The sequence below is a fragment of the Chaetodon trifascialis genome, chromosome 7 (assembly GCF_039877785.1).
Source record: "Chaetodon trifascialis isolate fChaTrf1 chromosome 7, fChaTrf1.hap1, whole genome shotgun sequence".
NCBI classification, from domain to species: domain Eukaryota; kingdom Metazoa; phylum Chordata; class Actinopteri; order Chaetodontiformes; family Chaetodontidae; genus Chaetodon; species Chaetodon trifascialis.
In genome coordinates this window covers 7037146-7051021 of record NC_092062.1, presented here as the reverse complement: position 1 = coordinate 7051021, position 13876 = coordinate 7037146, and the positions used below count along the sequence as shown (strand labels likewise).

General features: G+C 41.6%; 1 protein-coding gene across 4 annotated transcripts in view; it reads right to left on the bottom strand.

The window, feature by feature from the left end:
* Positions 1-8574, bottom strand: part of ncalda (neurocalcin delta a) — a 65412-nt gene extending 56838 nt beyond the window's left edge. For 3 of the 4 annotated variants that reach the window (XM_070965907.1, XM_070965905.1, XM_070965908.1), the window contains exons 1-2: positions 8376-8559; positions 6082-6208 (exon numbers count right to left, since the gene is read on the bottom strand). The gene's annotated coding sequence lies outside the window, so the exon portion shown is untranslated. Of the gene's footprint in view, positions 1-6081; positions 6209-8375 lie in introns of all 4 variants that reach the window. The other variant, XM_070965906.1, reaches the window with a different exon arrangement.
* Positions 8575-13876: the final 5302 nt, after the last annotated feature.

Sequence of the window (13876 nt, the reverse complement as noted above, 5' to 3'; positions counted from 1 at the left end):
TGTTTATTTCAATTCATCTCCGTTCTTATTGTCAAAATCTGTGACCCCGTCCTCGTCTTCTGCATTGTGGAAATCATAGGGCTCTATACGAGTAGCCATGTGATCATCGTTAAAATGAAAATATTGACTATAGCTACGTTAAGGCAATGTCAAGCCCACAAGATAAAATAATGTCAACTCAAAAGGTACACAAAGAAGATTTTTTGAGCTTTAAACTGCATCTCACAGTCAATTCATCAGTGAATGGAGTTGTCCCGTTGGCTGGACATTTACCGTCCACATGTTTGACACCACAAACTGAACAGAAACATTCTACATGTTATTATTCCCATTCCTGTGGGATTCAGCACACCTGTGGTACTTCTGCAAAAAGCTTGACCAGAATTTCAGATAAAGCTAAAGCTAATGATTGAGACACACTGAGGAGTTTTTCGGGGTCACAATAGTGCTCAGTTTAACCATTGGCTGATTCATTTACATTGTATGGCTATGGGCAGCCAAATGGGTGCAGACTCCACTGGAATCCTATTCTCATTGTGTATGATGGAACAGAAATTTGGCTCCATCGAGCAACAGACCCTGAAGCCCAACACCAGATTGTTAGACACTGGCAGTTGGTCTCTGTCTTTCTATCTAACCTTAATTGAAGGACTAAATGCCACACACACACACACACACACACACACACACACACACACACACACACACATAGCTGAGTAATAACAGCCAGCTGGTGCATACAGCTGACATTTGAATGAGAGGCCACAGAGGGATGTGGTTTTCTGGGCATACCAACAGAAGGGTGCGGTAAAGGATGCAGCGCCGATCTAGAACAAATCCTCAAAATAAATATGATCCAATGTAAGATGCTAGTGTAAAACTGTAAGATCTACAGAGGCAAACCATATGGATCCAAACTCACAACAGAGCCATGATTCTACAGTCCACATAATGCAGAGCGATTAGGAAGCTGAACTTTACCGTCCAGACAGTTCAAAATTAGCAGGTCTTTGTGATTGTTACTGCTGACGGTAAACTGTTTTGTCTTGTAACAAACAGTGTTGGGAAAGCTACTTGAAAAGTGTGGTGAGTGTAGCGACTGGTTACTCTACATTAAATAAAGCTTCATTACACCGAAACCACCCCCAGAGATATGCAGCAGGCTAAGCCACGCGACACATAAACTACTTTTTTTTTTTTTTATTTCCCATTGAACCAACTTCTGATTGTCGGTACTGTCTCAGTGATCAATAGAACCACCAGTAAGATGCAAAACAAACAGATAAAACTGCCAAGTTCAACTGCTAATTAACCAATAAGCTGTACTGCTCTCACTGCTCCAAATGCATGGCTGCTGCATCTCCTCCTCCTTAATTTCTTCTTGCAGTCTCCTTTAATAAAACAGTGTGATAATGGGTAGATCCATTTATGATTGTACAGAAATAAGAGAGCAATTGTGCTGTATCAAACAACTTCACACTGTAAAACACCGTGGAGAAAGATGAAGAAGGCTGATGTGACTGTATTGGCCTCTTAATAACAATAACATAATAAGACAGAGTACAAGCCACCAGAGCCTGCGTATCTAACAGCAAATCAATGTTCTGCAGACTGCATAGATGTTTGTAAAGTCTGTCATCACATTTAATGTGAGCCATCGTTAAGATCAAACACAACAGACAGGCTGGCAGTGCATAGCTGTGATGACTCACAGGTCAGGGAATGTCATCTGGCCAATCACAGGGCCAGGTGTCAGCACACAGTCATCTGTGGACTGCAGGCTCACTCTGACACACAAGACATGCTGGCTGCCTTTCACCCTTTGTACACTATGCTGTTTGACATGGAACAAGAAACATTAACTACAATTAAATAATACCAAATGTGATTCTAAAAGCCTCGATGAGGCAGGCAGGCAGGCAGGCAGGCAGGCAGGAAGGCAGGCAGACAGACAGGCAGGCAGGCAGGAAGGCAGGCAGGCAGACAGACAGGCAGGCAGGCAGGCAGACAGACAGGCAGGCAGGCAGGCAGGCAGGCAGACAGACAGACAGGCAGGCAGGCAGGCAGGCAGGCAGGCAGGCAGGTAGACAGGCAGGCAGACAGACAGGCAGGCAGGCAGGCAGGCAGACAGACAGGCAGGCAGGCAGGCAGGCAGGCAGGCAGGCAGACAGACAGGCAGGCAGGCAGGCAGACAGACAGGCAGGCAGGCAGGCAGGCAGGCAGACAGACAGGCAGGCAGGCAGGCAGGCAGACAGGCAGGCAGGCAGGCAGGCAGGCAGGCAGGCAGGCAGGCAGGCAGACAGACAGACAGGCAGGCAGGCAGGCAGGCAGGCAGGCAGGCAGGCAGGCAGGCAGGCAGACAGACAGAGATTTTATGAAAAGAAGAGTGATAATGTGAGTGAATGAAAAAGGACAGAGGTGCAAATTAAAAATATGTTCAGAGTGTAAATGTGAACTTGGTCTGATCTGTGAATCTGTTTCGTAAAAGTTTGGCACAGTTTGTGAAAACTATTTTTACAGCATCCTCCACCTCTGTGAGTGACTGTACACTCAAAGAAAACTCCCCGAGTGATGTCACTCAGGTGGTTTGACTTGTTGCCGCTGGTTCAGACATAAGACAGCTAGTCATATCTTCAAATTATAGAAAGGAAGTTTCCACACATCAGTGGCTTCTGCCACACAAACACTGAAAGGGACAAAGAGTGAGCAACTTTTTGATTTCCATAATGAGTGTACTTCATATTTTCCATACTTACTTTTTTAATTACATGTATTTGTCAGGGACAGTGTACAAAGACACTGACAAAGACAAGAGACGTTTTGCACCAGATTTAGCCACTAGGTAGGATCCATACCTGTCAGGTAACAATGTAAATAAGGAAATGTTGTTTGGATGACATCCATAGAAAAGCCTGGTCTGAATGCAGTGACAGTGATGTCACCCACAGGTTTCTCAGAGAACACTTAATGTTGGGTTTACTGCTCACAGTCATGTCTGTAACATACTGCAGTCAGACGTTTCATTTGAAGAACAGGCCGACCTGAGCAGGATGATCATAATGAGACACCGTTTGGCATCAATTCACGAGTGAGCAACACAACACAAACACTACACTCGCAAATGGTCTGCCCATGAATGGATGGAGTGACGGGCTGCTCCTGCAGGCAGTGGGCAGCACATCATGTTCCCTTGTTCAAGCTGTCACCATCATGTCCATGGGAAGAACAAGGCTGACACTCGATGGTCCTGTTTGATCTCAGCCACTAAACCACTCATGTCGAGCAGAGCAGAGGCACAAGGGGACAACTGCAGGGCTCTGTGGACTGAAGGTGGGTGGGATGCTCTGATATTTGTCTGTACATGAGTGCTTCAGGGATTTCATGAAGGACCTGCCTTGACATTTAGAGTTTCAGCGGGCTCCTTTTTCTTTTTTCACAGGACATCGTGGAAATATAGTTTTAGCATTTGTCTTTGAGTTTCCCCTAATATGGAGCATCCTGGCAGCTTTGTGTTCTGGAGGCACATACCATGTGATTATGACATCATGAGGTCAGATCTGGCATGTGTTATAAGCTATCCGCCCTTGAGTTCCCTCAACCTCTCCAGTCTCAATATTTAAAATTAACTTGCCAATAAAGGCAGACACGTTAAGTAAAAAATAAACAAATCTGCCAGTAATTTGATTTGTTCAACGTTCTTATTTTGAGCAGGGGGCTCAGGAAGCTGCAGTATAGCTGTGTCCTTGGTTTCAACAAGGAATGCCAGCAATTCTAACTATCCATCCTGGGAAAACCGAAGGACAAATGTGGAGCTGTTTCCCACACTGTGTCCGTGTTTGATAAGGAAAAAGAGCCAAAGGCAACCTAACAACCAACCAAAGTGATGCCATGCTGCCGGTGAATTCCTACACTGCACCATTACGGGGGTCAAGGCTGCTGCTCTCTTCCTGCTCACTACTTACATTAGCTGATAGAAATTTGGTCTGGTGAGCTCATACAAAACAAAAACCTCACATCACCTACAGCAACCACATAGGGACAAAACACAAGTAATAAAAAATAGTAATAATTAGAGCTGCAATGATGAATCTAATATAGTAAAATTAGACAACATGATAATAGGTTAATAATATGGATATTCTCTGGTTTCTTTACTCCTCTATGTCAGTAAACTGAATATCTTTGGGTTGTGGACAAAACAGGACATTTGAGGACATCATCTTGGGATTTGGGAAACACCGATCAACATTTTTCACCATTTTCTGACATTTTACAGACCAAACAACAATTTGATTAATCAAGAATATAATTCACAGATGAATCAATAATCAATATAATCGTTAGCTGCAGCCCTTGTAATGATGATAATAATAGAAATAACTGGAAGAAGCACTTCTGTGGGGATGCCATCAGAACCATAAAGCAGCTATGATGTATCCCACAGCACACACACCCTCACAGTGTCTCATAGAGCTGAATAATAACACCACATTGTGATTTTGGAGTTAAGAGTGTTGACGAATCTTGTGTCTCTTTAACTGCAGTCTAAAGGTGTACATTTCAGCATGGGCTAAGGGGATCCTAATCAAATACTCAAACCACTTCAACCAGCTCTTTGAACCCAAAGACACCACGTAAGGACAACTCATTTCAGCTGCTTGTATTCACAACCTCATACTCTCACTTACGACCCAAAGCTCACAACTATCGGCAAATAGGGTCCTGACCAAGCACGATAAAGAACCCTTAAGGATTGAGCAATAGCTGACAGGGCAAGCTCGCCTGGAACAGGGAAGCTGGGGCCCCTTCATGGCACCAGGCCAACAATTAAGTGTCATGAAGGGTAACTCTATGATGCAGTGAGGCTTGAGTACAATGTTTACATATCTGAGAGCAAACAGAGCTCTTTGTAAAATAACAGGGCAGAATAATGTAATTAGTAATACTACTTTCTAAACCACTGCAGTGATGTCTTATTACACACTGATGTTTAGTGTTTAATGCAATGTTATACAATATTCAGCTAACAACATACTCTCAGCTTATATAATCAGTGTTTCCTTAACACTCAGTGTATTAATATATCTCGGGATGTGGTCCAATAGTATTTTACTGAATTCAAGTCCAGTATCAAATCCCCATTTTTTCAATCTGCATCCTTTTGTATCCCATACAGAATCTTTTTAGGTCCGCCCTTCAACATTCTGACTTCTTTCACACAACTAAAGGCTAAAACACCATCAACTCAAATATGTTTAATGACCTTTTGTTGGCTCAGAATGCAGAAACTCTACAGCTTTAAGTGGGAGACTAAATCGTGTTCACAGCCTGTACCTCCAACCTGAAAATGAGATGAGCAGCATAATACATACATGAAACGTGAATTAAATGTGACACATTAAATGTGATTTCTGTGATCTGATATGAAGTTTCATTGAGAGATTCGTAAACTGCTGTGGGGTGATCAGTTGATCATTTCATGAGAGAAGGGTCACCACTCTGTTGAGCTACAGACACACAGTCCAGTGAACAAGAAGGCTTTTATAGTCATTCAGCTCTCCATTCTCTTCAAGGGCTTGTCCTGTTTGGGGCTGTAGGAGACTGAAACCCCTCACAGCATACATGGAAAGAGGGCAGCTTATCATCGGGTGAACATTAAACCTCGCGCACCATGTGCTTACTCAGAGACTATATGCAATTCACCTAAACTGCGTATCTTTGAACTGAGGCAGACTGTTAACCAAAGCTTTCGCTGACAAATGCAGTGTGTCACGTTAAGTGTGTGCCTGCAGAAGGCAATATGATGAAATGAAGTTTTGGCATGATTAATGTTTCGTCAGTTGACACAAAAGTAATCATTGCTGGCCTAATTAAGACACACTCACAGTAGTGAAATCCATCTTTTACAATGGCTGTCCTCTGGGACGCCCCAGAGAGTCTCTAATGCATGCAGCAGTTTTCTAATGCCCAGTTTGATGTCTAAATGCTGATGTGCTTATTCATTCAAACTCCTGCACTTATTTACAATGTCTTATAAGTACAGACAAGCTATATTTCCTCCGCTGTAGTTCTGCCACTCACCGGGTGAACGTGTGGATGCCTGCAGCCCAGGAGAGCGGTATCAGACAGGTCACAGCTGGGTCACTCCTCCTGATGTTGGGGTTCACAGTGTCCTTCCTTATCCACCTGTGACCTTATTGAATGGCACCTGAGGAAAGATGAACAGAGACTCACTTTTCAACTTTTACTTACAGAACTGATGTCACACTGGCATTCTGTTGACCGGGAAATCAAGCAGTGTTACTGTACTCACTGTATGTGTAGATACGCATTGTAGTCTATGCTTTTGTGCTCGTATCCATAAATGCGTGTGCACAAACATGCATGCACGAGTCTCTGATCATTGTCTAATGAGTGTGCATGTTGAGTTAATGAGTCGGTCAGTGGGTGGCTGCATATCACTGAGTGAGGTCCAGACTTGTGTGGCCTGTGTGGTTCAGGGTCAGTGACCTGCAGACCCAACAGAAGCATGAGATCCTGGTTTGACTAAAGAGCTCATACATGGGGTCAGAGGAGACACTAACTGAGGGCAAAGCTTGGATGATGTTACTGACTCATCTGGTTATTTACACTATTTAAGATGCTCAGACGCTCACTGACTACGCCATGCTTTAAGATGCTATTTAGTACAGCTGGCAGCAGCAGTACCTTCACCCTGTGGAGGAAGAACGGCATAATGCCTATGGAATAGGTGTTTAACATTGCCAACTAAATGACAAACAGCCATATTATACGTCAGTAAATATGAATCAACAGACCCAAAAGGACAGAGACAGCCTCTTCCAACTGTTTTTGAAATTCTGCTATTCAACAAAGAGGAAATACCAAAGCGTCATTCACTTGAGGCTCAGTTTGACAAACAGGTTTGACTGGGTGGGAAAAACAACAACAACAACAACAACAACAAACATGACTTCATTCCCTCCTCATAATCTCCGTGGTGAAAGCTGACCGGATCCACCGTTAAGTTAAGTATCAGTGAGAAGCCTACCTGCTCAGCCTGTTGATGCTGACTACATCTGTCAGAAATAACACACTGCCTGATGATGTGCGACCTGCCCCAGATGTCGGCTCATCTGACTCCCCACACAGGTAATAAACTGAGGAGATAAGGTGAGAAATCCACTTTGCACATACAGAAGGGGATCTCCACCCAACAACACCTCCTTGACACTACACCCAGATTCTTTAACAACATACACCATCAAACATGTGATCACGGTGACAGAGATTTTCAGAGAAATGTTTGGGACTGATGAGGGAAATTTATTTGGATTATGTAAGAGTGTTAACCCACTCCCATCACCCCTTTGGATACTAATGTAGTCAGTATTTTCAATAAATAAGTCTGACCACCATAAAATTGTAGAGTAACATCCCCACTCGCTCCAGCAGTATCCAGGAATGTAATTTACATGCATTTGTTTTGGATATAAATGAAACACAGCTGAAAGCATTTGTCAAGTGACAGAAAATGAATCTGCAACTATTTACTATTTACGTCCGCAGCAACATGAGGAGCATCTTCATCCCATCATCACTGGTTTTAGTGTTTAAAAGTCTGACATGAGGCCTAGATGACAGTGGTGCAGCAGTGGTACATCTGTTTTCTCCCCAGTGAGGGGACGTGCTTCTGTGCCAAGTATGTGAGCTAACAACTAAGTCACATACTTGGCAACACATGGCTCTGTGTGGCCTTAGGTTTCTGAGAAACACATTGAGGAAACACTGCTTTATGTGTGTATGAAATAAAAAACAAAACAAAACAAAAGCCATCAGATCAACATGAATCCCTTCAACTTTCTTTATTCCAACAACAAACAGTTTGTGTGCATCACAACACTCAGTTGTTCTAGTTTGAGCCCTTGTAAATACACAACAGCAGGAGCAAACACATGTTGATTAACGTGATACTACGGAGTAACTAACAAGAGGACAAAACCCTGACCGTGAGCCATCAAAGCTGCTTCTACTCTGCAAAGCTAGTTAAACTAGCATAGCAAGCTAAAATGCTACAGTTTTGGGATGCGCCAAAGCAAAGCTAAACACGGCACACTGTATATAGACCAAATTTGATACACGAAACAAAGAAGAATAGTGAGCTAGTTAAAGGTTTTATAAACGCGAGCAGTATTTTTCTGAGACTGCTTTCATTTTAACCAGGTTACGTTAAGGAAGATGCACGGACGTTTCATTTTGACAGAGTTTACATCAACGTAACATATAAACTAATGAGTGTCTGTGAGGGTCTTTACGAGGAAACACAGTAAGAGCGACAAATGCCGTAAACATCTAGCCTCAAGCAACAGACTTACCATTAAAACTCTGTTAAAAATGTCACCAGAACAGGCTTCTTCATCTGCCGGTTAGTCGGTAAACGGCAGAGCAACACACAGGAACACATGTGTCTCCAACAAGTGTCAGTGTGCGGAGTTACATCAAAGATTGGATTTAAAGAAGATGTGCTGCATGAGAGCAAAACTGGCTTACCTTCCGGTCGGAAAAAATGCAGTCAGGCATGGCGCATGCGGCTTGGAGCAAGGTACAAACTTAGGCATTCGACATTTTTACACAATATATTAATGGTAGCTATCTTTTTTTTTTTTTTGTCTTTTTCTCTTATCAAAAATCGATAGCCTAACTCTGTACCCTGGAGGCAACGTGTGAACGCAATATCTGCGTACATTTACGGAATCCGGAAAAAGAGCAGAGTGAGAGTTCTGTCTAATTCCTCCTCTTTAGCCACCTCGAGATGAAGTACATTAAGCTTGAGACTCTTCCGCCCTCTAGTGGGCATCCAGGGAAGCTACAGCATTTCCTCACTTGCAGTGATTTCAGCCTTTCTTTGCAGTGGCTGTGAACATTTCTTTTTGTAAAGTCAAAGTTTGGTTAAAATAGGTTTGTTTCAATATTGAAACTCTGTCAGTCACATCCAATCTGATATTTGTTTGTTGTATTTTTCATTTCATTTCCTATTACAGCTGCACAGCATACTGAGGCTGCAGTGACATTTCATCAAAACACAATACAATTAGTAAAGCAATTTGAATTAGAGGCGCAGACTCGCTCTGCCTAAAGAAAATAGAACCTATGCTGTAGTATTTAGTAAAACTGCATGATACCAAGTGAGTCCAAATACAAAAAGCACAAATAGCGCGATGGAAGAAGATATTTCTTCTATTTGAAGTTGCTCATTATTATTCAGGAAAAATAGTCAGCTGCATGACTGGCATATCTGTGCATCAGACATTATGTTTCATCAAATCCATTCATATCATCGTGGGTCATCATCACTGCTTAAAATTGTTTTTGTTTTGTTTCTTTTTGGAAAAGTTTGCATCAACCTTAATTAATCATCAGCAAGCATGCTAATAAAGCAAGCACAAATAAAACACAGCCAAGATGTTGCATGAGCAACAGGTGCATGCCAGGTGACTCACAGTGGATCCTCCAGCAGTGACTTCCATGTTTGCTACATTGCTCATGAACTCGTTCCTTCAGTGAGGTGTGTGATGTGAGGCCTTTCTGCTGTCTCTGACACTTTCTGTCACAGTTGTAACAGCAGAGCCGCATTCAGCACAAAATGTTTGAACACGATGAGGAGTTCAGTGGAACACACACGTGGACTGGATATGATATGAATAATCAAAGGAGCTCAACCAAGAGTAGATTGTTGAGGACTGAGGACAGTGCACAAGACACACACGCACACACACATACACAATCCTACTACGTGATCCTACTAACACATACTAACACATTATTTCTATGAACAGGGGATGAATGATCATTTCTGGGAAGAAACATGCAGTCTTTGACCAAATGTTCCTCAAATTTTCAATAAATTCACCACTTAAATGAGTTAAAGCCGTGCATGGTGTTGTGTGTGTGTGTGTGTGTGTGTGTGTGTGTGTGTGTGTGTGTGTGTGTGTGTGTGTGTGTGTGTGTGTGTGAGGCCAGCAGGTGGTGATCAAGTGCTGTGCTTCACTGAAGGCTCCATTTAATGCATCTCACAACACCTTGTACAAGTTAATGCGCCAAAAATACAATTATTTAATTTACTATTTCTTTTTATTTTACTGCCTTCACCCTGTTTGTTTCTTCAAAACATAATCTTTATTTATAAGAACACTTCTTTGCATATAGTCAGTTAGAATTCATGTAATGGTCCATTGTAGGCACATATGACCGTACATGAGTGTAGATTGTGCATAACATCCATCAAGAAAACAGTTTTTGTGTTTGTTTTGTGTGCTGCATAAAGGAACTACAACTTGCATTTCATTGTCCATCCCTGTGTTGTAAAATGACAAATAAACAACAAAGTAAAGAATAGTTTGAAAGTTTTATTGTGTACATACAGCATCTTCGTGCATGTGTGTGTGTGTGTGTGTGTGTGTGTGTGTGTGTGTGTGTGTGTGTGTGTGTGAATGAAAGGCACTTTGTACTTACCCCGCACAACCTCTGCTTCTGTTTAGATCAAAATAATGATGCTTCTTTCTAAAACATCAACCACACTGCACTGGATCACATGTAGATTTGTCACCATTTTGACACAGAAAGATTTCTTTCCCCCTCACCCATGCATCAGTCAGATCTGTCCATAAATCTACTCTCACTTTAATGAGTGGAGAGGTAATCAACGAGAAGTGATGCCAGGCGTGGTAATAAATTCTGCAGGAATACTAATTGGGGTTTTGAAGGGTCAGAGGACTGCGCCTGTAACATAAACCACTGTCACATGCTCCTCACATTGTGCTTCTTGTCTTATGCACTAATGTTTCTTCCATTAAAGCATTGAATGGATCCAAACTGTAGGATAAAAATATATTTTCAGCATAAATGTGGTGGTCCTTTTATGGTTAAAGGCCGTTAGCATTTAAATAAACGTAAAACATGCATGTGCTTGCTGTGTTCTTTTGGGGTTGTAAATAATGAGCTGATCTTATCGTTCATATAGAAAACATACTAACCCCTTATCATGCAACACATCTACGCCGCTTAATGTGTGGCTTAATTGAAACATTGTTTTTGCAGGAAATCTCTGTCGGATGTGGGTGTGGTACAAGAAATGTAAAAAATTCATCATTCATTGTGCAGAGCCACAACAAATCCACTTTTTGTTCAGCTGAATCTTAATTACTGTTAATCACAATTAACTGGCCAATAAAGTAGATAGAATTAATGGACAATTGAGGGCCAAATGACCATTCTTTACCTCAACAAAACCCACCAAATGAAGGAAGAGAATTCTATAATAAGTAAAGCTTGGTGATCAGAGGAATGCGTCGAAATGGCCCAAAAACAAAGGAATGTGTCCAGAGGGGAGGATTACATTTATCAGGACCGCAGAGCTGCCATGCAGACAGAGACGGGATCAGAGACGGATAGCTCGCAGAAAGCTGGCTTAGTGAAAAAAGAAAGAAAAGCGGCAGCAATCTGAATAATAAAAGAGTAAATGTATGAAATAGGACAAAAAAAGTTTTTAATTATTTCTGTTGTATTTTGGAACATGAAATTGCTAATTATGTCAACAATGATTCCATGAAATTGTTATCTCCAGAAAAGATTTGCTCATGCCTTTTACGCCGTGCAGCATTTTTAAATGAATTAATTAGGCGATCACAGTAATTACTGTTTATATTGTTGTTAATGAGCCCAAAGGCAAGCGAGCTGCACTCATCCAAATTACACTCATGAGGCACGGAGCCAAGAAAAGGTCCAAACCAGAGTGTGGCATGTTAAACATTCCCCGAGTCTTCCCGGTGAAGAGGTAACCAAGAGCATACTGAATTACACTTGAACCCTCTGTTTCCTTTTGACCACACATCTCTCCCATTTAGACATGTAATTATTGTGTAGAATCTAATGAAAAAACAAACAAACCAGCTTTTAAACTTTGTAGTAAGTGTCGTAAGCCCAACAGAGAACTATTGATCTGCTCTGCAGTTTAATGTGCATATAAAGCAGGTACCTCAGATCACAATCACTGTGTCATTTTGCTCATTTTTCCATTTCATTTTTCATTTTGTCAGGCATCTATCTCAGCCTTTTCCTCCCCCGTCTGTCAAATTGGTCTGACATTTACTGGCTGCATCTTGCCCATGTTGTATTTCATCACGCACTGCAGCTATCTGAAGCACAATAGCTGAGCGTTATAATGGAAAGGTCTTATTGTAAATATGATAATTCCATCAGGTGCTGTAATCAGGTTTGTGAGTGAGTGACACACACACAGATCCCTGCTGAAGAAATGGCTGTCCTTTAGTTTTTTATTAGTGAAAATGTCACAGCAGTGGAGTCAACAGTACAGTGCTATTTCCAATGCTGAGTATATAGTTTGCAAGGAGGTTAAAGCACCTTTGCCCTTCAGTCACACACAATAAACCGTGTGCTGATAAACGGATAACACTTATCAATCCTTTCTTTCTTTCTTTCTTTCTTTCTTTCTTTCTTTCTTTCTTTCTTTCTTTCTTTCTTTCTTTCTTTCTTTCTTTCTTTCTTTCTTCAAATCTCCCCTCTTGATAATAGTTTGCACACAACAAAAACACTTCCAACATGGTGTAAGTATGCCTTTAGTGACTGAGTGAAAGTCACCTTATCTTTCTGTTTTAAGACAAGAAACCCTCTCCAGCATCGATTATAGACTTTTGCTAGAATCTCTCCTTGATTAAAAAAAAACTGCGCCCCCCACAATATCTGAAATTAATTTAACATATGTTAATAACAAAATAATATAACAATTAATATACAGCAGCCAGTGAACATCCAGGGTTTGGACATTGAGATCATGAGCAAGTACAAATATCTGGATGTTCACCTCAACCATCAGTTGGACTGGACAAAACACACACATGCCCTGTAGAGGAAGGGACACAGTCGTCTGAAGTCCTTTGCAGTATGTAGGACACTGTTAAGAATACTTTAAGACTCTGTGGTGCATCTGTAATTTTCTTCGCAGTGGTCTGCTGAGGCTGTGGAAGCTCAGAGAGGGACAGAAACAGACTGAACAAACTGGTCAGGAGAGACGGTTCTGTCCTGGACTGCCCTCTGGACTCCATGGGGGGGGGGGGGGGGGGTGGCTGACATCAATCATGGACAACCCCTCTCACTGCCTCCATGAGACGGTGGGGGGCCTTAAGCATCTCCCTCAGCAGCACACTGCTGCATCCACTCGGAAACAAGGAACTGTACGGCAGGTCCTTCATCTCAGCAGCTGTCAGACTGTTAAACTCCAACGTCATCTGACAATTTAACTGTCACTCATTATCTCACATAGCACTGTCTCACAAACCTACTGCATTATTTATGTTTTCAACATTTTGCTAAAATCCACTACATCTGGGCAAATATCCTGTGCAATATTACATGTGGTTTTTCTACTGTGTAACAGTGCATAACACTTTTATTATTTTATTATCTTTTTCATACATAATGTACACACACACACACTGTGTGTACATATATATATATATATATATATATATATTTCTACTTCTCCTTCTTTATTCTATTACTGCTGTCTGTGACGTCATTTCCCTGGCATGCGATTAATAAAGTCTGTTATTATCTGTCAATACTGAATACAGTTTCTCCACCAGTAACTCAAAGAGACAAAGCATGAATGATTCAAGATGGTGGCGCCAAACTTCACCTTTAATATACTAATGGAATAAACACAAGTTGGTAATGTGTAATAATGAACTTAAATGATTTTATAGACAAACTTTACACTCAAGTTAAACTTTTTCCCTTATGATGTAGAATTCAGTGAGAATGAATGCTGGTAGAAATAACAATCATCAGCTAATATCCA